The sequence below is a fragment of the Symphalangus syndactylus genome, chromosome 5, assembly GCF_028878055.3.
Source record: "Symphalangus syndactylus isolate Jambi chromosome 5, NHGRI_mSymSyn1-v2.1_pri, whole genome shotgun sequence".
Lineage (NCBI taxonomy): Eukaryota > Metazoa > Chordata > Mammalia > Primates > Hylobatidae > Symphalangus > Symphalangus syndactylus.
Window position 1 is genome coordinate 113,999,754 of NC_072427.2, and position 27,847 is coordinate 114,027,600.

Below are 27,847 nucleotides of genomic sequence, written 5' to 3' on the forward strand. Positions count from 1 at the left end.
CTTGTAGCTGGGACTAGCAATCTGAGAGAAACTCTTTTTTCACATACTAGATGAATTCACCAAGAGTATAGGAAAGTGCCTAAGAAAGAATGGCTCTGAACTTCTGCTAATTTATTGAAAATAAATTTATGCCATTCATATAATATAGGTAGATTATATCCTTAAATTTTCCAGTGGTATTTTAGATGTCCCAACAATGTGTGCCACTGTGAAAGGCCAAAGTCAGAGAGAACAGTGAGTCAGGGAGGGAGGAAATTGTTTCTCACTGAGATAAGTTTTTTGTCCCCTGGATCTTTAAGGGGGTGATTACTCAAAAGCAAAGCCAAATGTAATAGCAGGCACTTCCGGGGTAGAGTGTTCCAACCCTGACTTATTCTCTATTAAACACCTTGAAAATTAAAAGCATGACTTTGTCACTTGGTATTCCCAATGCCCAGAACAAATGTCCTCTAATAGGTAAACAGTGGATGTTTGTTGACTGATAGCAAAAACACTCACATGTCTGACTCCTTCTGTCCTTGTGCTCCTAGACGCACCTTAGCAATAATGGACACAAGGGGACTGGGCCTTGCCTGGACCACCCACCTGGCTTGGGCCATGCCAGCCGCTCTGCTACACTGTGTGCTTGCTCAAGTTTAGCTACAAGGCCATATAAGAGTCCTTCCAAGAGGAGGATGGGGCGAACTTTCCAGCTAGAGTTTGACCTAAGGAAGGATTTCAAAACTTACCCCTGCAATGCTTTAACAGCATTAAAGTCAAATGGAGGCTTTTCATACAGTGAAATCCACAGTAGCTCTCTGTGGTATGTAGGGCTACCGGCCAGATATACCTGAAAGCAAGCGCTTGCCTTTCTCTCCCTCTGCCACAGAACGATGATACAGGGATAATAAAGGGAAATACCAGGGAATGTCAAGTCAAACAAATCGTAGATCTTCTCCGGCGGCTTCTTTGACCTTGTTCTGAGGTAAGTCACACCAGCAGGAGGGGCATTCAGGATAAGTGTGTTTGTCATTTGAGGCTTCTATCTGCTCCAAAAGGAACTCTAAATCTTCCTTATGAAGGCACTGACATTTAGTTTGGCACATTTTCAGATACTAGAAAAAGAACCATGACTTGACAAAAAAAAAAAAAAGTTTAGTTAATACAAAGCAGAAGAGGCAATTATTTCAAGCCATTTAGAGAATAATTTGAACATAAATGTGCAAATATATGAGTTTTTAGGTACTGAGATTTCTTTTTTTTTCCTGTCAGTGAACACCATGTACATCAAGGAAGATAATTACAACTTTTTCAAGTCTTCTAAAATTGAGTAAGTTTTCTTTTTTTTTTCTTTGCAGTATCCAGGGATTTTGTTTGTTTGTTTACTGCCACATATGGTTTCTGTTTCAAGGTCTAAGAGCATCATATCAAGCTTTATCACATCTGAAGTTGAAGGGAGTAGTTCTTTCAGACAATCTATAGCATCCGTTTAAGAACAGATAGAAGTCTTAAATTTGGCACGTGTTTATCTGATGAACCTCACTGTTTTTGTTCCAAGTTTCAGTTAAATCTCATCTGAGGGAGCAAACCTATTTGTTGATTTGATGGGGGTTTTATACTCTTTTATGTGACAAAATAACCCAGAGATTCTCACGACTTAAATGTAAGGGATCCAGAAAGCCTGGAGATACAAAAACATTTTCCAAAATAGATGTGCAGTTTGTACTTGTTTATATACTTGCTGAGTATTTTGCTTTCTTCTTTGTTTTTAAAGGGACACCTAATTCTATGTTCCCACCCTTTTCTTTCTTCTCCAACTTGTACATTCTGTAACTTGTATTGTCTTGACATTTTGAGGCAATATTCCATCCCTCCAAGTCTTTGATATCATTTTACTCATAAAAACTAGCCCATGAATGAAATCAGAAGGGGAAAGTTCATTTTTGTAATTCCAGCAATGAGACATCTTCCACATTCATTACCACCCAAGTATCAGTTATTTGAAGGCAGATTTAAAAAAAGGCCTGATGTCAGAAACATTAGTATGTCATGCCCAAATCATATGGAGTATCTTGAACTCAAAGGGGAAAAAAAAGGCAGCCTGCTTTTAGACCTTCTGCTTTCCTTATTAACTTTGACCTTAGCTATTTCTCAATCAGCTGCTTACACATCCATTTTATACACTAGAGGTGTAGAAAATTTCATAAGAAAAGCAATCAGCATAAAAATGACTTTTTAAAGAAAGTTCAGTAACCTCCATATAGATCGAATATGACATGTTCAAGTCACTGACTTCATTTATTAAATGCACTTCCCTGACGTGTTAAATAACTCTTTCTCCTAAGTGCAAAGGGTTTGTGTGGCTCCTCCTGCCCCCTCTCTTCCCATCTCCATGATTTATGATGTTCTGCTGACAGGCTTCATATGTCTAGGGCCCATTAGGTAGGAAGGTAGTTTTGCCTCTGGGTGAGTCCTGCAGTCATCCCGGGGTGAGCATTACTGTTTGGCAGTCTCCCTGGAAGTTTACGGAGGAACAAACAAAAAAGAGAATCACCCGGAATAGAGGTTTTAGGGAGAGATGGCCCCTGTTTGTGAAATAAGCTTTAGAGTTTTGTTTCTGTGTAAACTTTTTTTTTTTTTTTTTGAGACGGAGTTTTACTCCTGTTGCCCAGGCTGGAGTGCAGTGGTGCAATCTCGGCTCACTGCAACCTCTGCCTCCCGAGTTCAAGCAATTCTTCTGCCTCAGCCTCCTGAGTAGCTGGGATTACAGGCACCCGCCACCATGCCCGGCTAATTTTTTGTATTTTTAGTAGAGACGGGGTTTCATCAGGTTGGGCAGGCTGATCTCGAACACCTGACCTCAGGTGATCCACCCGCCTCGGCCTCCCAAAGTGCAAGGATTCCAGGCATAAGCCACCACACCCAGTCAACTTTTATTATTATTATTTTTGTTGTATAAATCCACAATGTTCTCTTTTTTAAGAGAATGTGGAACTGGGAAAAAGATGACATTAAGAAGCTGGCTCAACTGTTTGAAAAAGATTTGGGAAAAAAGCGGAGCTGCCTAAGTTGTAGATTGGGGCCACTTGTCAGAACCCTGAGGACTGAAAAGTACATCTTGAATTAAAATACGGTCTTGTGCCTGTGAATCAGTAAAGGATGTTTATAGATGTGAAATGTTCTAATGTTGTCTGGAAACAGCTGCTAATCTTGGAGGAGTATCAGGTGTGTGTGTATAAAATAGAGCTCCACACACACAGAAAACTGAAGCTGCTAGGAAGAATCAACTGTAAGTTAAGTATCTGAATAATTCAAGGTGCCTATCTTTTCTAAACTTCTTTCCTGTAGAGTTTGATGTCTGAGAATACTTGGGAACACTACCACCACTTCTCTGAGAATTGTTACTTTTAGGGCTGATGTTTAAGATGGAAATACTCAGATAAGATTTAGTCTGCAAATATTTTGCATGAATTCCTTTAAAACAGGGCTGCAAATTTTTCAGTCTTTTCTCTTTCCTTTGAATGGATTTTATTACTAGATCAAGAGCTGCCAACAGCTAGGCCCAGTGAAATGTGGAAATCACTCATGTCTTCCTACCTTGTAATAAGGTGAGGTTTCTGAATACCTTTTAGTTAAAGGAATAATAATAGTTCTTAAAAACATAAAAATACTAGTTACTGATTGTTACCTGTCCCGAGGCCTAGTTGCTAACACATTGTCCTGATGAAAGAGCTCAGATCAAATCTAAATTTTGTGTTAGAAGTCCATTGCTGTATTAATCATCTGAAATAAAAATGTCACAGTTAGGATTCTTTGGAAACTGCTGCACTTAACTTCCAAACTGTTGCCTTTTAAAAGGCTAATTCGGGGTTGGGTACATTAATGTCAATGTCCTATAAAACTGCCAGCTAAAAAAAATGTCAGCAGAGACATTTTTTCTAGCCGATGTCAGCACAAAAGGGTGCCTCAGTTGTTTCATCTCCAAACAGCTGCATGCTTTCATTGACATTTGGTGACCTTTCTTTGTGCACCCGGCCTAACCTCTTAGGTTATTTCCTGGCCTCCCTTCTGTGACCTTTGACCAAGGCCAACCTTTAGCTGGAGAATGTGACATTTTGTTCTCCTCTGGCTGACATGTGATGCTCTCATTATTCAAAGGTATGTGAAAATAATGACCCCAAGTGACCTTTGAGTTTCCTTTCATTTATTGGTTGTTTTTGGTGCTTGTTCAGCATGTACTCGCCTAGGTGAAGGGGGGTGAAAGTGAAGATTGGGGTAGCCTTAGACGGCCCCTATCTCGTTTTATTTCATTTCTAATCTCTTTCCTTCCAGACATGCTACTTTACTGTTTATGACTAAACCTAATTGTTTTCTGTATACTGATCAAGGGACACATTTGACCTGTGAATAATGGGTCTTTTTGAAATTTAAGAAATTTGGTTTAGTGAGTGAAGCTCGTTGTGTGTTTCTTTCTTCTTCCTCCCAAGGACATGTCTGCATTTCTGAATGTAATTTTCCATCTAGTAATGGTAACTCTTTTATATTTGGAAAATGAATAACATATAGAATGGTTGTAATATGTGACAAATAACTAAAAAATTTGTCATTCATGTTTTATTTATATAATACAGTTGGATATTTGAAAGAGTTCGTGTCTAAAAAATAATTTGCATATTTTATCACATAGTTATAATAAACTTGGTTATGCTTATAGATTTAATGTTACATTAATTTAAATATGTATGTATATTAATATAGAAATGTGTACAGTGGGTACTAACTACGGAGAAGGAAAATTAAATTTAAGCACTGATAAAATAAAGGTCATAAATTGCTTAAGTTAGATTTGGCATTTCAGAAACAAATTAGAGGACATTTATCTATAAGAATTTAGAGATATTTAAAAGTACATTTCTCTCAAAGTATTTCACTAATTTGTGACATCTGAGACAAAGCATATTTCCATTTAAAAAATAATAAAGCAAGGAATTATCATGCTCTTTATATAACATATATCTGCATGTATTTTGCTCCTAGTCAATTCTCTTCTCTACGGTATTTACCTCTAGAATAGATCCAGCTGCTGTGGAAAATTGAGGATAAGAGTTTAGATTGCTTGGCCGAAATTTAAGCATGGTCATTAACTCCGGGATTTCATAACTTTCCAAGGCAAGCTGTTTAGGTGCTGATGATGAGTGACTAGAGAATTGTAAGTACAGTAACAATTACAGACTTCAGCAAAACACAGGGCCCCCTATCTAGACACATTCAGATAAAGAAAAGGCCATCATTCCTGAATTATGTTATCCTCTAATTTAATGTCCAAATACTAGAAGAAACTATAATTACACCATTTTACCAAACTGTTATTTATTTTTTAGTACAGTAAAACATAAGACCTTTAATCCCATGGCACATTTTTTACTTATGATTCAGTCCAGTGGTTAAGCCTGAATTTAATAAACTTTGACACAGTGCATTACTTTCCTACAAAAGACCTAACATAAAACTATCCCTTCTCATTTCTGAATTCGTGTGATTAATTTCAAAAAGGACACAAGAGAGGTAGGTGCTTTAAGAAACAGGTTGTCTCAAGCCTGAACAATACCTGCCAATCAACCACTCCCGATGCAGGGCGCCATTTTCCTGGAGAATGCATACTTTTATTTCTGATTTGCAAAAGGATGGCATACGGGCTGTGCATTCAACAAATATTTGATAGTTAATTTATAGAGAGAAATCTACTAGAAACATGGAGATAATATGAATCAGACATGGGTCTGGCCTTCAAGAAAGATGCAATCTGGTAGAAGAAAAAATCTTTATAACACACTGAAACTTCTACGTACCACAAGAAAAATAAATTCCTATAGTTCCATGAATAATAAAGAATTCCAACTTAAATCAACATGTTTTACCTATTTTTATAGCTCTATTTAAAGCATTCTAAAATTCCATTCACAGATAAGTTTTTGATGTATCTGTAAAATTCATTTCTCATGCCATTGTCCTTGTGGCTAATTAGTGTATATTGCTTTATCATCCACCAATCACCCAAGCAAACTTTACAAATAATTAGATTTAGGCCCATTGACTACTGTAGGATGAAAGTTGAAGCTAATGCCAAAGCTGAATTTCATATTTTTCAAAAAATAACAACACATTTAAACTCCTACATTAGGGTTTCTTTTTGTTTTTGTTTTTTGAGGTTTTTTTTTTTTTTTGCTACAAAACAAACTGGAGAGATAATAATTGAGTATGAGATTAAGCTCATTTAATTAATGTAACCAAGAACACAAATAAAAAAAAGTGGGGTACTTATGACATGGCTACATGTGTACTCCCAAGTTTTATCAATAAACACATTCTGCATGAATATTTGCTTCGTAAAATGTTTTTCTTCTCTGCCTAATACTGAAAATTTAGTCTTTTATTCTTTTTTCCTTTTGTAACCAATGATATGCTTCAAAGACTTAGAAGGAAACCTCAAAAATGACCCCAAAGAATGTTTCTTGTGATTTGCTGTGTGCAGACATGATCTCTCAGAGTTGTAATGGCTACTTTCTTTCCATTCAGATAGGTTTCATCCAATAAAGGAGCAAGTTTAAAATATTTCATGGGTCCTGTACTGAACTGAAGAGAGGGTATTGCACTGATTAATAAACAGAGATGTATGCAGAGTAGATGAGCTGCCAGGATAAAAATAGTCAATGAAAGGAAACTTTAACAGGAAAACAACAAAAGCAAATAACTGATCAATATTTTAATAACTGCATACCTTACATTGGAGTGAATATCTTCATTCTGTTATTTTGTAGGGTTCTAAAAATAAATTATTAACTAGCTTTAAAAATGTTTTGAGTTTCCAATTTGGAAATCCCTGGTGCAATTTATCTCCTTTATTCATTTGTTATTTTTTTATTTTTAGAAGCAACATTAGAAACTTGTTTTTGTACTTAGCTCATTTTGTTATCTGTAAAGATTCTAACTTGTTGGGTATTTAATCGCTATTAAAGACAAATGTTTTCACTTGTTCAAAAAAATTTTCACCTAATAATAAAATATGCCTTGCCACATAAATGTCACCCTTCATGGACAAAGTGCTTTAAAGTGATAACGGGAAACCAAGTTAAAAATGTTTAAAAATCATGTCTGGCAGGAGGCATAAGTTTCCCTCTCCAAATCCCAATAACCTAAAATTGAAGAGAGCCAAGGCCTGTTTCCTGCTTTGTGATACTGCCTTATTGTCATTCAGTTGTATTTAACCACAAAGGCCCCATGCTCCATGCGGTAGATTCCTAAACAGTCATAAATCTACCTCTTGACGAAGTATGGTTTTTCAGCATGTGTTTTGTTAAGCAACAAAAATGTGCACACAAGAACAGTAGGAAAGAATTGCTCATATCTAGGTTCCTCTAACAGAATCCCCAGGTCTTTTGATACCTAAGGCCCCAGACATGGCGGTGATTTCTAGATTCATATAAATTCCAAAAGTAACACACCAAACTCTAAGAGCAGAAAAGATGTAGAAGATTTCAGTTTTGTGCAGTTTTTAAAAAATAAGTGTTTCATGGGTTGTCTGATTATATATGACAAAGTAAATTTCTCTATGGTTCTTTATATAACTACAACTTTGTCTCCTTTTCACCTCCAGAGTGAAACATATTGTAATTCTGGCTAATTTCAATGAAATTTCCTGTTGCTCCTTGAGAAAGAGGCTAGATATCACCAATAATTTTGTGCCATTATTAATTTAAAGGCACATATACTTCTTTTATCTCCTGGAATGAGGATTTATTTTTATTTTTTTAAACTAAATCTACTTAATTGTTAATGATTGCTTTATTTTAGATCCACTAATTCCAATGTAGACTATTATTTAACTTTGAGGTGACAGAAGAAATGATTTATAATGGAAGCTGGAGACGAACAAATAGATTAATTTTCTAAACCATTTCTAGTCAAAACGACAGTCTCATAAACTATCAAAATTCACTGTATTTTGTTAGTAGATCTCTTTATTTTAAAATGAGTAAGAATGTATTTTGAATATCAGATTTTTATCCTCTCATATCCAACTGATTCCTTACTTTATTGATATGAGTGAGCATATATTCCCGTAAGAGTGAATTTTGAAATATTATTTTAAAAATTAACAGTAAAATTCTTTTGATACTATACTGGAGGTTTTTGTTCCCAAAGATCAATAAATTACTCTATAGGACGTAATAACTCAGTGTGTATTCTCGAATGAAATTGAAATACTTTCCATATACATAAAATCTGCAAAGGAATTTATTTCAGTAGGATAATAGTTAATTTACAGTGTTAAGTTCAAAAAGGCAGAAGAAGATAACAACTCAATTTAGCACATATAAGCTGGAGGAAAATAAATGTCAAAGAGAAAACCATATCTGAAATTCAGATCATGTTTAGATGCACGAAAAACTGTTAAAAGCAATAGGGGGGTGATTGTATTTCAATTAAATTTCCTTTACTCACATCAACCAGTCTTGGTCTGAAAGTCAATCATATGATTTACCGGGCTCTTGAAAGAGTAGAAAGGGGGCAGCCCATGAAAGGGAGAGGGAACTGATAACATAAGATTTCTAAGAAGACCATGAATTACAAAGTTTGGGCTTAGCATGCAGTTAGGGTAGGTTAAAAGAAAGTCATTAAAAAATAAAAAAGAATACATGTTGTTCTTTTTGTGTAAGTGATATCATTCACTGGAGATTTTTTTTTTCTGAAGAAAGGGAAAAGCCAGATAAAATATTCTAAGTTTTATGCAATCCTTCAAGAGACTATAACCAGAAATTAGAGATTTCCTAAGGCTTGGAGTTGTTTGTCAGGGGTTTCCTGTGAACAGGATCAGGGTGGGCACAGCAGGGCATGCATTTATTGCAGTCCAGCACAAATGTCAATATATATTTTTTGGTTATGGGAAACTCAAAGAAGTTGTCCGCATCAAACTGCCTCTGGGTTTAATTTTGAGGAAATAGTACTGTTACTAGCTAGGTGAACTTGGAGAAGTAAGAAAGCATCACAAACGTGGGCCTGGAAAAGAAGTAGGTTTTGTTATGTGCTTTTTTTCAAAACCCAAAGGACAACACATAATCTGAAGAGGATTATAAACTGGAGACCTGGGGACAGGTCTAATGAGTTATTTGTTGTTCCCAAAGGCCCTTGACATGTATGCGGGATTGGACTACTACCAGCTTTATAAAACCATGATAGCTTATAGTTGACTCTGTAAATATTGAAAAGCACACAGCAGACTCATATGTCCACAGAGTCTTGGAAAATTTTGGGTTGCTATGGCGTCTTTAATTTCCTCTTCAATATGATGACTAACAAAAGCTGTATAAGTTGTTTTGACAGACATTTAAGATACTAGGAATCTTTTATTGTAAACTCTTCTATAATTTTCTTTGAATTTTCTTGTACTCACAATTAGGAAAATCACAAAAAAGAAGACAACTAAATATCTTTATTATAGCGGCATTGTCACAGCCTTAGGTGACTTCCAGTGTATTTGTTTATGCAATAATGTCTTTTGATATTTTCAAAGTGTTGGTCTTAAAAATATTTCTATTATAAAGGAGCATAAGATGACATTAGGGACAGAGATAGTTAAAAAGAAATCACTAAGAGTTATGCTGTAAATATGTATATAAGATCTTTTCTTAATGCAGATTACATAAATTTGAATTAAGTGACTTTTAAGAACATTGATTATTGATCTGTTAAACTATTAGAGCCATTAGGCCCTTTTGTGTAAATAACTATTTTTAAAATTCATGGAGCTTTATAATAAAAATTCTTATGAAAAACACTTATGGTCTCTTGCATGCTGAATAGCCACTTTTCAACATTAAATGTCTTGGCCAAAAATGCATTTTAAAATTAAGAATCATCTAAATTATACAACCACCAAAAAAAAAAAGAAGCCCTCCTGGAATTACTCAGCATGCACTTTAGCACTATATTACTTTAAAATGGTCAAGACACTGTTTTAAATCCCTGTAAACATGTCTTACATATTTTTAAAGCCATTTTACGTTTTACTGATTACAGTATATACTCTGCCAAAAATACCTAGATATACTTTTTATTGTAGTGCTAATTCCTATTTTTGAACATTTAGAGTTCTCAAGGAGCCCTGTGTAATGATAGCTGTATTCACTGTATTCAAAACACATCATAGAAATATATCATCACTGAAATGAAATATGTTTAGTCTATGGATGAAAATTGAGCCTGATTCTTCATAGCTCTTTGTGACACCTCATCTTGGTGTGACAGAGAAAACTAGAAAGCGAACTTCCATTTGCAAAATTTTCAGTAAGGTCTACTAATGGATTAATGACTTATCTTTGCCTAGACTGTAAGCTCCTTGAGGACAGGAGCTACAGCTTATTTGTTTTTAAGTACCAGCAATATTCTGCTTGATAAATTTGTGGTGAATGCATGTATATAAAAGGAAGAAAATCCTTTCTCTATCCAAAGGAAAAGATTTTAGGTATCAGAGAGAAAATACATCTTTTCAAGGAAAGACATTACATAGAATGTGTCTTAGAATCATAGAATTTCAGAGTTGGAAGATACTCCTGAAAGTAAAAGTGATTATATATACACATTCAATGCCACATTCATTCAATTTTTATAAATTAGAAAAGTTTGGAGATTCCCTTTTTTTTTAAGCTTCAGTCTTTTGGGCTAGTCAACAGAAAATGATACCCCAAGGTATGGCACTTTTGCAGCATGCTGAGCACTTTGTATTAAAGGAAGTTGGAAGGACTTAGAAGCTGCCGCAGAACTGAAGTTTCTCTGGCCCTCCCTTAATTTCTCCCTCCAAGCACAGGCAGGAGCTCTGTCTGAAGTTTTCTTATCTGATTAAGGGAAGTTCTTCCAAAAAACGCAATTGCCTTTAATCCCCTCTTCCTCTCACTAACCAGGGAATATTAATCATGAGAAAGGAAACTAAGATCATGACCACACCCACCCAAACAGGCTTTTTATCTATTCCTATGAGAACTGTTACCTGAGAGACTTTATCTCCATAATAAGACAACCTTTGTTCACAATGCAGTCCTGCCCCTTACCTTTCTGTAAATTGTAACCATGTACCTAGAGCCTGGAGGAAAATTAACCCAGGCTATTGTCTGTTCTTCAGACCCATTAATCTCCTCTAGAAATCATTTTCTCTCTACTACAATTGCCTGTATCTACCACTTTCCTTTTTCCTATAAAGAGGACATTTAATCTTCAACCTTCTAGCCCTTGAGTTTTATATCTTATGTGACTCCCATGCACTTATACATTATAAATTTGTTTAACTTTTCTCCCGTTAATCTTTCTATTGCCAGTTTACTTTGGCAGATTCCGTTATCAAACTTGCAGAGGAAAAGTTTGAACTTCCTTCCAATTTTCTCTCTCTCTACCAATTTGCTACTTTTCATCATTTAGTGTAAAGGAAATAGCTCTCTACTTTTATTGTTTACCTTATTTGGCACAAAGTACATAGACAATTTTTACAGATTAACATTACTTGGGCATTGAAAGGGAAATTGTTTCTCTAAACCTTCTGCCTCACTTGGTTTGAGCACTGTGTTAATGAGGACAGAGCAATGTATTTTCTCTCTGTAGCCACTCTTTGGCCTCTTAACCTTTTTCAGTGTTCTCATTGAGAGGTCAGGAGAGAATAGAAGAATCTAGCACCATTGAAAAAGCAAGTCACTGCGTAGCCCTACTCTCAGTATTTCATATACATCACTGTTTTACAGGAAAAACAGTATGATAATAATTCCTTGCAGTTCAGTCCTGAGCACTGCAGTACTACTATTATGGGATGCATAACGTCAGACTTGGCCTTTGAGGTGTCCCACCTCCCCATCCTAGTTCCCATTCAATAAATGTTGGTGAATATACAGAATGTTAAGGGCGGGGAATTACTATTATAAAATCATCCTAAATCATCACAAATACATCCATATAGGACAGTTTCAACAGGCCAATACCCCAAGTTTAAATATGTTTTTAGTGTCAGGTGAACTCCAAAAGATGCTTACCTTCCTTTGAGGCCAAGATAAACACCCAGTATTTTGTAAATGTTTGCACTGGAATGAGAGTCTTGCTAGAATTTAAACCAGCCCTGGGCCCCCAGCTGGCACAAGCACGGGGGTGGGAAGCATAGCTGAGGCAAGCTTGCTCACCACCAATTCTTCTCAGGTCACTGAGCTCCGTAATTACTGAAGAATCAACATTCAGTGCCAATTGTCAGGGCCTCTCTTGAGATTCCTTGGCTCTGTTCTATTTTAATGTCATTTCTTCTTGCCACCTGCTTTACATAGAACCTGATGCTTTTGTTGTTGCTGTTGCTGTTGCTTTTGTTGTTGTTGCCATTGCTTTTGTTGTTGTTGTCTTTATTAGAGCATCATTTTGTTTCACATTGTTGTATGCTAAAAATAATTTTAAACCTATAAGTATCTGATGTATATTAGATGCTTAATAGAAAATGGGATCTATAACACTGGAGAGAATATCACTTAGTAAGAACCCAATAGATAGGAATTGCCCTTTAAAAACGGAATCTAATAGGCAAACACAAAGCATTGCTGCACAGTAGCCCAAAGTAATTTCTTAGCCCAGTGGACTTCAGTAAGACAAACACATCTCAAAAATCATATCGAAGAGGCCGTATGTGTTGGGGGCTAGAATCTTAAAGGTAAGTCTGGTTTTCACCCAGTAGGCCCTAATGGTACAGCTAGACCAGAGTTTACAGCTGGACTTCACTGAGATTGTCCAGAACCCAGGGAATCCCACTTCTTGAATATTTCAAATTATCAGCAGGTCTAAAAGGATTTTTGAAATAAGTGCTTGCTTGTTGTTAAGTAATACTATACTAAATACTCACTAGCTTATTCTTCCTAAAGTTTCACAGCCACACTGGGAAATCAGCAAGCAGGATTCATTATCCCCACCTGAGCTATGAAGAAATCAGATTTAGAGAGATCTTGTTTTTGTGTTTTTCCCACACTAGTAAACCATTATTCCTCACTGTCTACACACGCATAGCAATGAGTTCACTCCCAGCACTAGAGCTCTATTCTGTTTATGAGTGAAGCCCAAATGACTCTTCTGGGGCAGAGGCACTATTTTGCACCTTAAACACAAATACCCTGTCTGTGCTGGCAAAGTCCCTATGCTTCTCTGTGTGCTTGCATGAGAAGAAGCAAAAGGGAAGAGCTCAGGGGAGGAGACTGTGTTCCGTCCTCACCAGTTGGAGGTCTCTGCCTGGGCCACTTCACTTCTTGGAACCTTGGTCTCCTCATCTGTAAAGTGAGGAGATTGCTGATATGGTTTGGATGTTTGTCCCCTCCAAATCTCATGTAGAAATGTGATCCCCAGTGTTAGAGGTGGGGCCTAGTGGAAGGTATTTGGATCATGGGGGTGGATCCCTCATGAATGGCCTGGTGCCCTCCCCACGGCAATGAGTGAGTTCTCACTCCATTAGTTTACTCAAGAGCAGATTGTTTAAAGCAGCCTGGCACCTCCTCCTCTCTCTTGCTCCCTCTCTTGCTGGATGACACACCTGCTCCCTCTTCATCTTCTGCCGTAAGTAAAAGCTTCCTGGGGCTTCACCAGAAGCCAAGCTAATGCTGGTGCCATTCATTTATCGCCTGCAGAACCATGAGCTAAATAAACCTCTTTTCTTCATAAACTACCTAGTCTCAGGTATTCCTTTATAGCAACACAAAACACACTAATGTAATGGCCCCACACTAAGGAGTGGCATTGGTTGATGCCCCCACACACCCGAATGCACCATGCTCTTTGGCTGCTGTACCTAATGCCTTCTTGTTCCTTTTAAAACTTTCTCCTGGGAAAGAAAGGAAGCTGTTTCACCAAGAAATTGATAGTGGGTACCAGCTCAAAGGGTTACTCCTCAGATATGTTTGCATTAAAATTAATATCTGGAAGGTGATATTTTAGTGGCCATCATCAATATGTGTATGGTAAGGAAGAATGTTTTTGTGGAGTAACATGGGAAGTGTGTTGGTCACCTAGATGTGCCACCCAGATCCTCCTGTAGGGAGAGATGTGGTGCCCAGCTTCAGGGCATGTGGTCAGCAGACAGCCTCCAACCAGTGCCCCCTTGAGGTTGACCTCAGCTACAGACTGCAGCCTACTTCTCCCAAGGTCCCACCCACTCCAGGGCACCTGCATCCAGTGATAAGCAAACGTGTGTGCGAGGGAACAAGAAGACCCTGCTACACGGGGAAACCTGACAGGTAATTCCCTCTTCAGAGCTCCCTTTTGGGATATCTAGGGCCTTGGTTCACCTTTAATATTGCAAGTCAGTTTCTCTCCTACCTACCAACAATGGATGCCTAGGTGGGACTGGCGGAAGGGGGAACTGGAAAGAGGTGCTATAGAGAAAGACAAGACATCTCATTGTCTGTTTTCAAAAGCTTCATTTAACGCAGAAGAATGGGGAAACACATGTACAAAGGACCACAGTAAGAAACAGAAAAAGCAGGAAAACAAGGAATCATGGATGTTTTCTCAGGAAAGTACCTAATTATGGAGGTCCCAAGAGACAATGATGTCGTAATGGCTGAGATTCTTCCTGGAGGACTTTGGGAAATGTGAAGCTCAGAATAGTATCTGGCTCACTTCCTGTCCTCCCGTCTCTGTTTAGGACTCTCCTGAGGAAGGTGCTCCGTTCCATTGAGTGAAATAATAGTACATTTATGGCCACAGTCTTGACTTCAAAATGACTCCCGGATTTCAGTTTTTCTGCAGATCCTTTCAGGAAACTGCAAGCTATGCTTGGCTTTCTGTCACCATACACACATCTATCACACCAAAAACATGTAACTTATGTCAGGACAAGTTTAATAACAGGATAATTTGATTTCTTAGGTTTTTAACAGAGGACATCATGCTATCTGTTCTTGTATAAGAGCCACAGAACATGAAATGGTACGGTAAAAGGAGTGGTTGATGCCAGTGGCTAAGCCTTGGATGGCCCACAGAAAGGTCAGATCTTGGTGTCAAAAGTCACAGAGATGCCACATGGCCTCTTAATGAATGCAGGGTGGAGTATTACCCCTAAGAAATACTGGCCATCAGAGCAAAGTGAGTTTACTATTGTGCAAATTATTACTGTTTAAGGGATGACTCAATTTTGGTGATTATACTGGTATCATCCAAAAATGGAGCTTTTGAGTTTGCTCCAGATTTTGAAAAATTGATTCTTACTGAAGAGGACTAAAATCTCTATGTCAGCGTTCAGTGTCTTAACACATTATCTTCTTATCTACAGGCAGCTTAAACCAGTATCTTAAGTGAAGAGCTGGAAGCCAGGAATTTTGAAACTGGGTACAGCCTAGTAGAAAAAGCATGGGTAATGGGGCACTATTAAAAATCTCTCTTAGAAAGATTAGAAAATCTTGATTTTGAAAATCTTGAATCTCTCTTTGCCAGCTAAACAGCTCTGAACATGGAGCCACTTCTAAGATCCTTCTGAGCCCCAGTTTCTGAATCTGCAAAAGAGGGACAGTCCTTCTTGCCTTGCAGAATTACTGTGAAGTTTACATTAGATCCTGTATGCTATGCACAGGATGCATGAGGCTTACAAAAAGCCTTTTCTATAGCTTCTTGGTGAGGTAGGATGAGTTCATATTGCACAAGAGTTCATTTTCTGAATCTAACTTACCCTTCTTATGAGAAATTAATAATTAAATGGTTCTGACGTTTTTATCATTATGACATAGCAGAAAAATACTTAACAATGAAGTAACATGGCATTCATCATCAATCTCATTTTGAGAGGATCGACTCACAAATAGAACTTCTTTTCTTGATTATGATATTCATACAGCTATATTCATATATTTAAGAATCATGACTTATCTTTTATATTTTTATATATAGTTCATGCTTTGTATTTTCAAATATAAATACAGTTAATATACAATCTTCTTTTGCCTTTGAATTTCACTTCCAGAGACATGTTTCTATTTCCCAATATTTGCCTCTTATCTATAATAAAAGTCACCATCCTCTTCAAAGTGTGTTGTGTCAATGTGCAACCTCAGTATACTTAATTCTCTGACACACACCCTCTGAGAAGAGTGGTAAGAGTTGTGAGGTGAAGCTCTCTTCTTTGGAGCACTCATTCAGAATATATGTAGACCAAAAGACAATCCTTGTCTCACTTTCATTATGATTTCCCAATGAGCCTCCTGAAAAGCTTCTACCGTTAAATTGATTATGCGTAAAATACAATTTATGAACTTGAATAATCACATTTTTAATTTTTTGCAGCTGAAATGACATGTCCTGTACAGTTTAAAGGGTTATCATCTCCTTTCAGACATGACCACCTGGTTATAAACCCATTATCAAGACAGTAAATATGACCAAAATCTTCACTGGCTTTGAAGATAGACTTGGTTTCAAACATTTACCCCACAATAAATTGCTTGTATAAATTTGGGAAAATTTTTTGCCATTTTTGAGCCTCAGCTTCCTCATCTGTTAAGATTGGGTTAGTAATGATACTACTTCAAGATGACATTATGAGATGATGAGAGAAAGCACATAGGGCTTTCTAGAAAAATTCTGTCTCATCTGAAACTTGAAAGATGTATAGTGTTAGCCAAGCCAAGAAGGTGGGAAAACATGCCTTAAAAGAAATGATCAACTCTGCACAGAATATTCTTTATGGTTTTATCATACCAGTGATGGCATCTCTTGTCATATACCTGCATTTAGGTCATAAACTACATTTTATTTAGCATTGAACATCTCCAGCATCCCCTTGCCTTTATAGGAATAAGCAATGAAAGATAAACTGAACTACATTGAAATTAAAAGCTTTTGTGCTGCAAATGATACTATCAAGAAAGTGAAATGACAACCCATAGAATGGAGAAAATATATGTAAATAATATGTGTATAAGGGATTGATATATAGATTGTTATAACTGTTATAATAACTCCTACAACTCAATAATAAAATGCCAAATAATTCAATTTTCAAATGGACAAAGGATTTGAATAAACATTTCTCCAAAGAACATATAGAAATGGCCAACCAGAACATTTAAAAAATGCTCAACATTGTTAGTCATTAAGAATGTGAAAATTGGCCAGGCACGGTGGCTCACACCTGTAATCCCAGCATTTTGGGAGGCTGAGGTAGGTGGATCACTTGAGGTCAGGAGTTCAAGACCAGCCTGTCCAACATGGTGAAATCTCTTCTCTACCAAAAACATAAAAAAATTAGCCAGCTGTGGTGGCATGGACCTGTAATCCCAGCTACTCAGGAGGCTGAGGCACGAGGATGAATCACTTGAACCCGAGAGGCGGAGGTTGCAGTAAGCTGAAATTGTGCCATTGCACTCCAGCCTGGGTGACAGAGCAAGACTCTGTCTCAAAAAAAAAAAAAAAAATGTGAAAATTGAAAGTATATGAGGAACCACTCTACACCTACTAGGATGGCTATATTTTAAAAAGAAAGAAAGAAAAGAACAATAACAACTACTGTTGAGGATGTAGAAAAATTGAAACCCTCACACATTGCTGGAAGAAATGGAAAATGGCACAGCCACTTTGGAAAATAGTTTGGATGTACCTCATAAAGTTACACATAGAAGCACAGAGGTATCTTGTTTAACTCCACTATGACCTAGAAATTTCACTTCTGGGTATATGCCCAAGAGAAATGAAAATATACATCCACAAAATAAACATGTGAAAAATGTCATAGCAGCATATTCATAATAGCCACAATATGGAAATGTTGCAAATGTCCATCAACTGATGAAAATAGGGTATACCCATACAGCAGAATATTATCTGGCACTTAAAAAGAATGAAGTACTGACACGTGCTATAACAAGGGCGAACCTTGAAAACATTAAGCTAAGTGAAAGGAACGAATTACCAAAGATTACATATTGTGTGATTCCATTTATATGAGAGTTCATAATAGGCATATCTATAGTGACAGAATGTTGATTGGGGTAACTAGGGCTGACGGGGTGGAAGAGGGAAAATCAGATTAACTGTTAATAAAAAGGGAATTATTTGGGGGAGTGATAAAATGTTCTAAACCTAGATGATGATGATGGTTACAGAACTCTCATAATTCATTAAACCCATTCAATTTGGTAAATTTTATGGTATGTAAATTATATTTCAATAAAGAGTATTAGAAAAAAGAAAACCATACAGCAGTCTATGCACCATTGTCAGAAGGTGATGGAAATTCCAAAGCTCATTCCATTTCTGAGGTATTTTTGAAACTACAGGTATTCTAAAAATGCATGTATATATGTATTTGAAACATCCCGATGTAGAAAACAAACTACTTTTCAACTTAAGTGAAACTAGATTGAGATAAACTCAAAATAAAGTTAAGTCTGTCAAAGTGATTTGATACCATTGCAAAATTATTTGACATTCACTATTTATCATGTTAAATTTTTGTAGCCTCTTCTGAATTGCTCTCTAGGCATGTGGGATTGTGAAACTATTACTCTGGATAATATTTAAATATTAAGGCATAATGTCTAGCATATACAGTAATAGTGTCTGATTTATCTGTTTTCTATCTAACTGATAGTAATAGATATACTTTCATTAATATAATAAAATCATTTCACAATTATTTTAATGAACCAGCTCGACACAGAAAATAACTTTGATTTTGTGTCCAGTGACCATTTGCCTACTTAAACCTGACTGCAAACTTGTCTTTTCCTACTGCTTGGATTAAATCTCAAGAATTTACACAATAAAAATTCATCCAGTCATTCTGAGTTACAAATAAGATCTCATTTTATCAACTGAAATATCTAGTACAGAGTCATAATCAGAACTCCAGACCCATGCCTATTTTGTTCTCCTCTTCTCTGACAGCTCAATTCTGAGTTACGTCTGAAAGCTCATAGCAGGAAGGGAATGGGCAGATACATTCCCCTTCTTGCCTCCTCACTGGCTATGCTTTCTGATCCTTCCATGGTCAGGCTCAGGAGGGCATGAATCAGGGACCCAAAACAGGGACTTTGAGATTACTCAGCCAAGGGATTAAGAGAAGACTGAACTTCTGCTCACACTCTGCTCACCAACTCATGTGTCTTGGCATATGGCATTATGTCCCCCACGAAGAAGCGATACCATTCAAATCTTCACATGCCCATCATCTGTTCACAAGTCTTTTGCCTATGGGGTGGGGATGCATCTACTTCAAGAATGTACCATTCAGTTTTTTTTTTTTTAACTAGCAAAATTTAAACATCGTAAAGATAGAGCTGCCCTATACCATTACCCAGCTTAAAAAATTACCAAATCTTAGAGATGTCTTTTCATTTCAAATGAAGTTGTAGGGGTGATGGGAATTTTTTCCTCCCCCTCTGAAGTTTCAAGTCTGCTAAAATAAACTGGCAATGGATTTACAAGAGGAAAAGCACACAAATTTATTAACATGCAAGTGTTTATGGGAACCATACAAAATATGAAACTCAAAAAAGGGCAAGGTGGTTGAAGCTTAAATACTCTCTTCATAGGGAAGAGAGAAATGAGAAATGTAGGCAATTTTAAGGGGTAGTAAGTGACTTTCAGGGAGACTGAATGAGTCCAAAGAACAGCCAATGTCCTAGAAGAAAGTTTCTCTGATCTCTGAAGGAGGTTCCAACAAATTCCAGAAAAGTGAGGGACAGAACTCCACAGTGAGCAAAGGCTGTCTTCTTACATAGGTAAAATCTCCCAGATAAATTCTCAGAGCTAGTCTCAGAAGAATAGATGAAAAGTGTCTGGGCATGGTGACAGCATTTAGTCTTTTCTCTTCTCTGTGCTTAATCTTCTTTGGTTATTTGATGAGATTCCTAGGGAGGGGGTTTTAAGATAATTGGGTTTCTTTTGGAAGAAGTTTCTACAGCCAGACTAGAGAACTTCCAGAGAGAAGCTCTCCCTGTGCTTGGTGAGGAGGAGAAACAAGAGAAGATCAGAAAGTCCCTGTTTCTGATTCTGCTTCTAAGGCCTTTTAATTTCCTGTAGTTCAAAGTGCTCAGCATGCTGCAGTGCCATACTTTGGAGGACTGGGCCCCAGCAAAGTTATCATTCTGTGGACTCCTAGAGGCCTTAAACACGCTGCCTGCCAACCTACTTTAGTGACTGCTTCATATGGTGCCTTTGGGCTACATAAACCCTCCCCTCAACAGTCCTCACCACTTGTCTAAACCATACCTGTCCTTTCAGTTTCACCTCCTTTATATGATCCTGCCCTGATTGTCCTGGCATAGCCATTCCTTCATCCATTGAGAAAGCAAAGCATCTAGTACCAGTTCACTGGATAGTTTTCTAGTGATATGCTATATTCCTTCCCTCCCTTTCCCTTCCTTCACCTTTCTCTCTCTGTCCCTGCCTCTTCCTCTCTTGTTCTTTTTTTTTTTTGTCTTTCTTCCTAATCTTTTATTTCCAGTGATGGGCCTGGTTTAGAAAGTCAAGTGACACAACTCCTTTAAGTAAAAAGAATAGTGCCTTACTCCAAATTTCTTACTCACTAGTCCTGTGCCTCAGAGTGATCAGTTTTTATTGTTTTGCTTGTCTCCTGTCCTTTAACTTCATGTTTCTAAATAAAATGCATCTGTTGCTTTTAGACCTTTTTCAATTTTATAAGTTGTCTTTTTACTTCCTTCCACCAAAGACTAGGGTTTAGCTGTCTTACGCCAGTGCTAACACACATACTTCATCCTTCCATGGTAGTTCCTTGATACATCTTAAAGTCAAGATTTGGTGTCTGCATGGTTATGTTTAAGTTAGATTTTTGTTCATATCAAGTCTTGTAGAAAACATGGTAATATTTCTTTTCTTGTATAACTTTTTATTTTTCCTGGATTTAATAATTGCCTTATTTATTTGCTTGTGTCTATAATTAATGTGTCTATAATCTGTCTGACTGAATTCTAAGCTTTATAAGTGTCATCATTCAGACTGGTTTTATGGTTTTCTTGGTGATACCCCTCCTGGAACCATCTGGTTTCTATTCTGATCTGAACTGATTGCTCTGCTGGCCTCAGTGTAGTTATTTTCCTGGGACTTTCCTTCATCTTCATCCTGGGAATTCCCTTAGCTTTTCTTCCATGTTGGGTCCCAGTTCCTGAATCATTTGTCTTTTTTGATTGGGAGCCTTTGATTTTGGGAACACATACAGCAGTATCCTCCCAGGAAAGTCAGCGTCCCTGGGAATGGGCAGAGGGATGGATGATTGTTTTGAAATTTTGCTGCATGTCTAAAGATGTCTTTATTTTACCCACATAATTGATTTATAATTTGGATTGATATAGAATTTTGTGTTGTTAATTATGTTCCCTCAAATTTCACAGGTTTTCTCCACTGAATTCCAGCTTCCAGGGAGGCTATCAGTAATTCCGAAGCCATTTTAATGCTAATCTTCCTCTGCAAGCTTTTAAGGTACTCTCATTGTCTCAGGCTTTCCCACTGAGGGTTCTTTTCATTCACTGCAATGCCTGCAAGTAAACTCTTTAGAATTTGTGCTGCAGACATTTATCAAGTTCTCGCTATATGCAAGAACTATCTTAAAACTCATGTCTGGAGTGCTATAAAATTTTCTTTTATTATTTCCTATTTCCTACCCTTCATTTTCTATCTTCTCAATTTATAGTGCTCCTATGATCTGTCTGTTGGATATCAGATTTGACTCTCTAATTTTCTTACCTTTTCTCACCTATTTTCAATTTCAGTTTCTTTTGAATAGTTATCCTCCTAGTCAAGAGATGTCCTAAATTATCTTCTGTTGTTTAAAAATGCAACTTCTTAACTATCTGATTATATTAATTGAAGTCTTAAAGTTTATTTTTCCATTTATATTGTTTCATGTAAGTTCATTTTTTTCTGTTTTGGATTTTATATTTAATAATAGCCGCATGTCTCAAATAATTGGATGTTACTCCACTTCAGAGTATGGCTCTGAGAACTGGTAGTAAGCTACGAGAGACCAGCCTTGTTGTCTGCAACTGTTTTCTCCAGGACTAATAAATTCTGCTAAAACTGGTCCTCCATTCTCCTACCAATCAGGATATAAAGCTAGCATCCTTCAATCTGAATCTTCCAGAGGAAGGAAAGAGAAAGAGTGGACCAGATGTCTCACCATTTAGAATGAAAATGATCACCCAGGGCTGGCCTTCCTTTCATGGTCAGTGTGTCTTGTGTCCACTTATGGAAATCTTGATGATAACACCTTTCTCCCAGAGTCAAGGACGGACAGCTGCTCAGCTTTGTGGGATGAGAGAAGGCATCTGAGGATATAACTGTTCTCTACAATGTTTCATTCCATTCATCTGGGTCAGCGGCCTCCCACACTCCTCTTTCTGAGCTACCTGGTGCTTCTAGTCCCTGAGTGTTTTCAAGGTTTTGTGGTCTGTTTTTGGCTTCTTTTCATCAGGCGTGTACATTCCCAGAAAGTTCAAATCTGTGTGAGTTACCATTTGGTGATGACTCATCTGCTGTTTTGTCTGCTCTTTGTCTCTATGTTATTACCATTTGGGGGATTTTGGGAGATAAGCATATATGTTCAATTGGGTGCATTTAATTTTAAGTCTATTTTACTGTTTCGTTCTATCCATTTTTCCTTTGGTCAAAACATTTTCTCTCCTCTCATTTTATTCTTCCCAGTCTCCAAGTACCCTAAAGCAATGATCGTGGCCTGCCATGGGTCTGTGAAGTGGGCAGCAAAGTCATGGCAGGACTGATTTTCAAGAGACAGGAACTAAGAAAGGTGGCCTGACCTCAGCCTGGACTATGGCTTTTGAGGGGGACTGTGCAGGGGGTTGCTGGGCTGGTCTGGGGAGAGGAGGCAGCTGGTCAGCAATAATTACTACAAGCTGAGAATTGCTCCAGGCTGCTTGGAAAGGAAAAGATGGGCATTGTAGGGATCACCTGGACCTGGTCAGGAGATTCTCAGAAACTCGAAGGAGGTTCTGGGGTGGTTGAGGTCACCAACTAAAAGGCAAGAATGATTTCAGTCTGCTGCATTCATGATTACAACTCCATGGTTTTCTAGCTGTGGGGCCCTTAGGAAACTTGCTTAATTCTCTGAAATTCAGTTTGTTCAGCTGCAAAATGGGGTCATTAGCCATACCTTCCTCCTAGAGTTGTGAAGATTAATCCTTTAATATATTAAATGACTAATATAGCTTCATGTAGTGACTCAAGAAAAAATGGTGTGGGAGGACTAGTCTTATCATGCTTCATGTGTGACACACGGTACATCCTGTTAATAAACCTTTGTTAACTAGTTGAGTGAAATACATCTAGAGCTAATCATACTGAATTGAATTTTATAGTCAGTTTTCTATGCTAGGCAAGAAAACTAACAAAAAACAGTTTTAGTTGTTGCTTTTAGCTGGAATAATTAGCCTCATAGCACTGCAATTGAAAAGATGTATATTTCCAAATCTCTTCCAAATATTCCAATCTACACCGCCAGGTAGATAAATCATGACTGATTAACCAAGAGCTATGCTTTGTTTGGTCCAGTAACAACGCTGCCCCAGGCACGTCGGCACAGTCTTCCAGGGACTCTGACTGATCAGCAAAGAACCAAATGGCTGGTAATTTCTAATTTATAAACACTGCTTGACGTAGGCAGTTGGGCATTCTGCCACACTGCTATGGCCTGAAATGGTCCAACCACTTTTCAGTGCACGAAAAGCAATTTCAAGTGACTTAATAACTCTTTACCTACCCCTCTGTTGGGGTCCGCAGACAACATTGGTTGGAGATGGCCACCAAGTGGCCTCAGGACAAGGGGCTCAGATTACTGCTTCCCAGGGTTTCCAGCTGAACAATGAGTATATTGTGAAGGTCCCATCTGTCAAAGTAATCAAAGTATAAAGAGGGAAATAATACAATTAGACCTTTAAGACATATACATTTATCTTTAGTTTTTCAAAACTGATCGCAATTTGGCCAGGCTTCCCTTGGCAAAGAAGACAGAGATTGGCATTCGTTCATGCAAACTGAAATCTTGCCTAAAATGAATCTCCGAGTACAAAGGTGAGAAAACAGAGAAGCAAGTAGGACTATTGAGGGAGGCATGGAAAAAATCCTGTATATAAACTAAGTGTTCCAACAAGACAGATAACTAATTAGCTTAGGTTAAGCACTATTTTGTTTTTTAATGAAACATATCCACCTGCTAATAGCGTGGAAGGCTATATAAAGAAAAAAAAAAAAAAAAAAAGAACTGAGATAACTCCGGATGGTAAAAGGCCACTGTCCTCTCTGGTTGCTGTGACCTCTAGCAGTGTTGCTGCTGGACTCCCAGTTCCCTCGTCAGTTCTCTTCTGTACTGAGGGACTCATGAAGAACTCACGCTCTCACTTGCAGCCTCCTTGGCAGCTATAGTCATGTCCTAGACTCCCACTGTTTGAAACTGGTGGGATGCTCCTCCACCTTCCAGATGCTTTCTCTCTGCTCATCCCAAAGTCATTCCTCACCTCTGCCATCAGCCATCTATGCACCGGTTACACACAAGCCCCACTGCTTCAAAGCAGCCATCCTCCCTCAGTGACCTGAGCCTAGACTGCCACAGTCAGACTAACCATCTTTGGACCCTGCCTGGGGCCACATGGTACTAGTTACGATTTCCCCACAAAAATCATTACCCTTCCTGAAGGAGAACTTTGCCTCCTCTCCTATCTTCCCCATTCCCTTAAACCGAGCTAAGCAAGACTCATTATCCAGATGCTATGGCCTCTTCTTGCTTCTCTGGTGAATGAATTATTGGGTATTCGGGGCACCTACAACCTTGTCTGGATCTGACAGGGCATCAAATGGAAGGCAGGCAGACACCCAGACATCCCTTAACAACTCTGAATGCCATTAGGCTAGTGTCCTTCCTCCTGCAAGGTGCCTTAGAGCAAGGGCTCATCATCACTTGTCTAGACAAAAATCCTGATGTGTTTAATGAATCTAGCCTCACAAGAACCTCAGACACAAGCAAGAGCATCACCCCAGGACCAGTCCTAAGAAATGTCTGTTTAAGAAACTGAATGGAATTCCTAGGCCATATTTTGTACTGCCAACACAAGGGCATAATGCTGGACTAAATATTGCTGAAATGTCCCTGAAGATGATCAGAGATACGCAGTAATTTTTGGGGTCCACTGTTGATTACTTCTAACTTGTTCTTCATTTTTCTACCTTGATGATAGAAACAATCTCCTTGGGAAAGGGAAGTGCTTGCCCACTCCCAGTCACATCTGTAAACTTACGGCATTTAAAAACTGGGTTGATATTTACTGTGGTGCCAGTCTACTCTACCTTACATAATAGAGACACAAAGCCTTCTCATTTTAAAGGAAGTAGGGAATCCCTTTCCAACATTGATGTCTTCAGGAAATAATACTGGGGAAAATCGGTTGATTAATGTTAGAGCTGGACTTTTAATGATCAAGACTACTTTTGGCCACCTAGACTGCTGCTTCTTACGAGAGCTGAAGCAGACCTAGAAATTCAGACTTTGAGGGATTAGATCAGGTTTCAAGGCATTTTACATCTTCACCAGGTAGGAGCAGCCAACCAGGAAAGCATCAAGTATATCAAGGACAATGGGGTTACTCCAATTTTACACATTTTCTGTCCCTATAACTTCAAGCCACAGGTGAATGAAATGACCCAGTGAAGCCAGTTCATCATTGAGCTCCATCCCCAGCCCTTTAAATCTAACTGGTTCACTCACACATCATGGTGCAAAGAGCATGGAATCAAATTATAAATATCGAACTCATCTCAAGTATTTGCCTAACACTCTCAGGCTTTGCCGCCTGACCTGTTATTTCCAGCTCCTCAACCTTCTGGCTGTTTCAGCTCCCCAAATTTGGCTTTAAATCCTCTTGCTATTTAGCACTCCATTTGAACCTCATTAATTGGTTTTTAACCTCAAACCCCTGCTATACTCTTGGGATCACAGCAGGGCTGTTTCCCTAAATGTTTTGGCTTGCTTTCCAGAATACCGACTATCACTCACACCCCACCATTATGTCCAGGTCAGCCCCCTTAAGCTCCTTTTTTAATTTTTGTTAGAGGAAGATGTGATTATTCATTAAATGCCTAAAGAAACGTTGTCATATAAAATATTTTAACTGATTTTTTTTAACTTTTTGAGCTATGTGTAGCCCCTCTCCAACCCAAGTACGTAATGCTGTAAGTCAACCTAACTCATTTTTGAAGACTTCCATTAGATGTGCTGCTATTATGGCCTCCTATCTCTGTATCCACAGCTACATTCTCATGTTATTGATGCTGAACTAAGCAATCCATTAATACATACAAACATACTCATAAAAAATTAATCTTCCTTTCATCCCTAATTCCTGCTTGCAAATGGATTGTCTTTGCCATATCTGTGTTTGCATCTGATTCTGATTCTTGGCCATTATTTTCCCTCGGATTCAGTTAAAGTCACTTCTTCCCATTCCTGCCATTTTCTCCCAGCTGACTACTCAGCCATCTTTACACAGCAGTATGTTCTGAGACAATCTTATGCCAAAAATTCTGTGTTTGCTCTTCAGGACAGAACTAAAATAGATAAGGCAAAATTAGAGCAAAAAATGGTATCTTAATATAAGGAAAATCTAGCCATGTGTGGTATTTTGCAATAAAGCTGGCTATCTCCGAAGTGATGAACTCAACTGCAATTAATATACTTAAGTCAAGGTTGAAGGACTAACATAATAAAATTTTTTTTGGAAAGAGATGCATTAGAGAACTCCAAAGAGTCTTTCTACTTCTAATATTATATAAAAATAATATGTTCAAATAACATTAAGCTCGATTTTGTCTGAGGCATCAAAGGCTGAGAGTAAATGGTGCCTCTCACATCCCCAAGTGAGCTGAAGGAGCACACTCCCTGCAAAGCACATGTTATGGGAGTGAAACTGGTTCTGCCAGCACAGGGAGCCAACCAGGAAAAGAGAATTGTTGCGGAGAAAGGGATAACCCCATAGCCTCTGCCATACACAGTTGCTGAACACCATTCTCCCACCTCCTCCAACCAAGTCTAAGCTTTGAAGAGAGAGTTTGACTTGTGTTCTTATGCCCAGGGAAATGCATAGAAATAAAGAATGGGGCCAGACACAAGTTTGAGAAATTTAAAAGTGACAGAAGTCACTAAAACTGCCTTCCTCATGGGAGAGCAAGATGACACAAGTCCTAGAAAGGGAGCTACAGTTACAGTAACAGGCTCAGTCTCCCCATGGGGCAAATGAAGCTGTTCTTGAGCCATCCTGAAAGAGCCTCCACCCAAGAGGGTTGCCTGAATACCAAGGGGACCTTAAAAGAATGTGATGGAGTGCTAGGATCCAGGGCCTGAGGGAGGAAGTGGGAAGCTGATGCTGGAAGAAGCGTTCAAGTATCAGCTAATACTCAGCCAATCAATACACACCGCTATATGTGGAGGTCCCTTGTGTGTTTTGAGGATACATAGAATGAATTGCTTGGAATGATGGGGAGTTTGGGGAACTATCACTAGAGGATTAGATTAGGACCAAACTTTGAAGGTCAGCCTAAATTGTATTATCTAAATCAATATATGAATTCAGTGTAGATATTAGGCTGAGAAAGATCATGATGTCAGATGATTGGGAAATATATTCTTCCTTGGTCCCACTTATTTCCCTATTATGAAGCAGATTTTTCCCAAATTAAATTAAACCAATTTCTATTGAGGTTTATTCCTTCATAGTCTTTGCTTTATCCTTGTACTCAGCTTTTTTTAAAATTATTATTATACTTTAAGTTTTAGGGTACATGTGCACAATGTGCAGGT

At 38.0% G+C, this 27,847-nt stretch overlaps 1 long non-coding RNA gene across 2 annotated transcripts in view; it reads left to right on the plus strand.

Moving 5' to 3' along the window:
* The first annotated feature begins 681 nt into the window (after window positions 1–681).
* LOC134736843 (uncharacterized) overlaps window positions 682–27,847 on the plus strand; it is a 75,945-nt gene continuing 48,779 nt past the window's right edge. For both annotated transcript variants that reach the window (XR_010121226.1, XR_010121227.1), the window contains exons 1-2: window positions 682–964; window positions 1,252–1,309. This is a non-coding gene — a long non-coding RNA (uncharacterized lncRNA). The remainder of the gene's footprint in view (window positions 965–1,251; window positions 1,310–27,847) is intronic.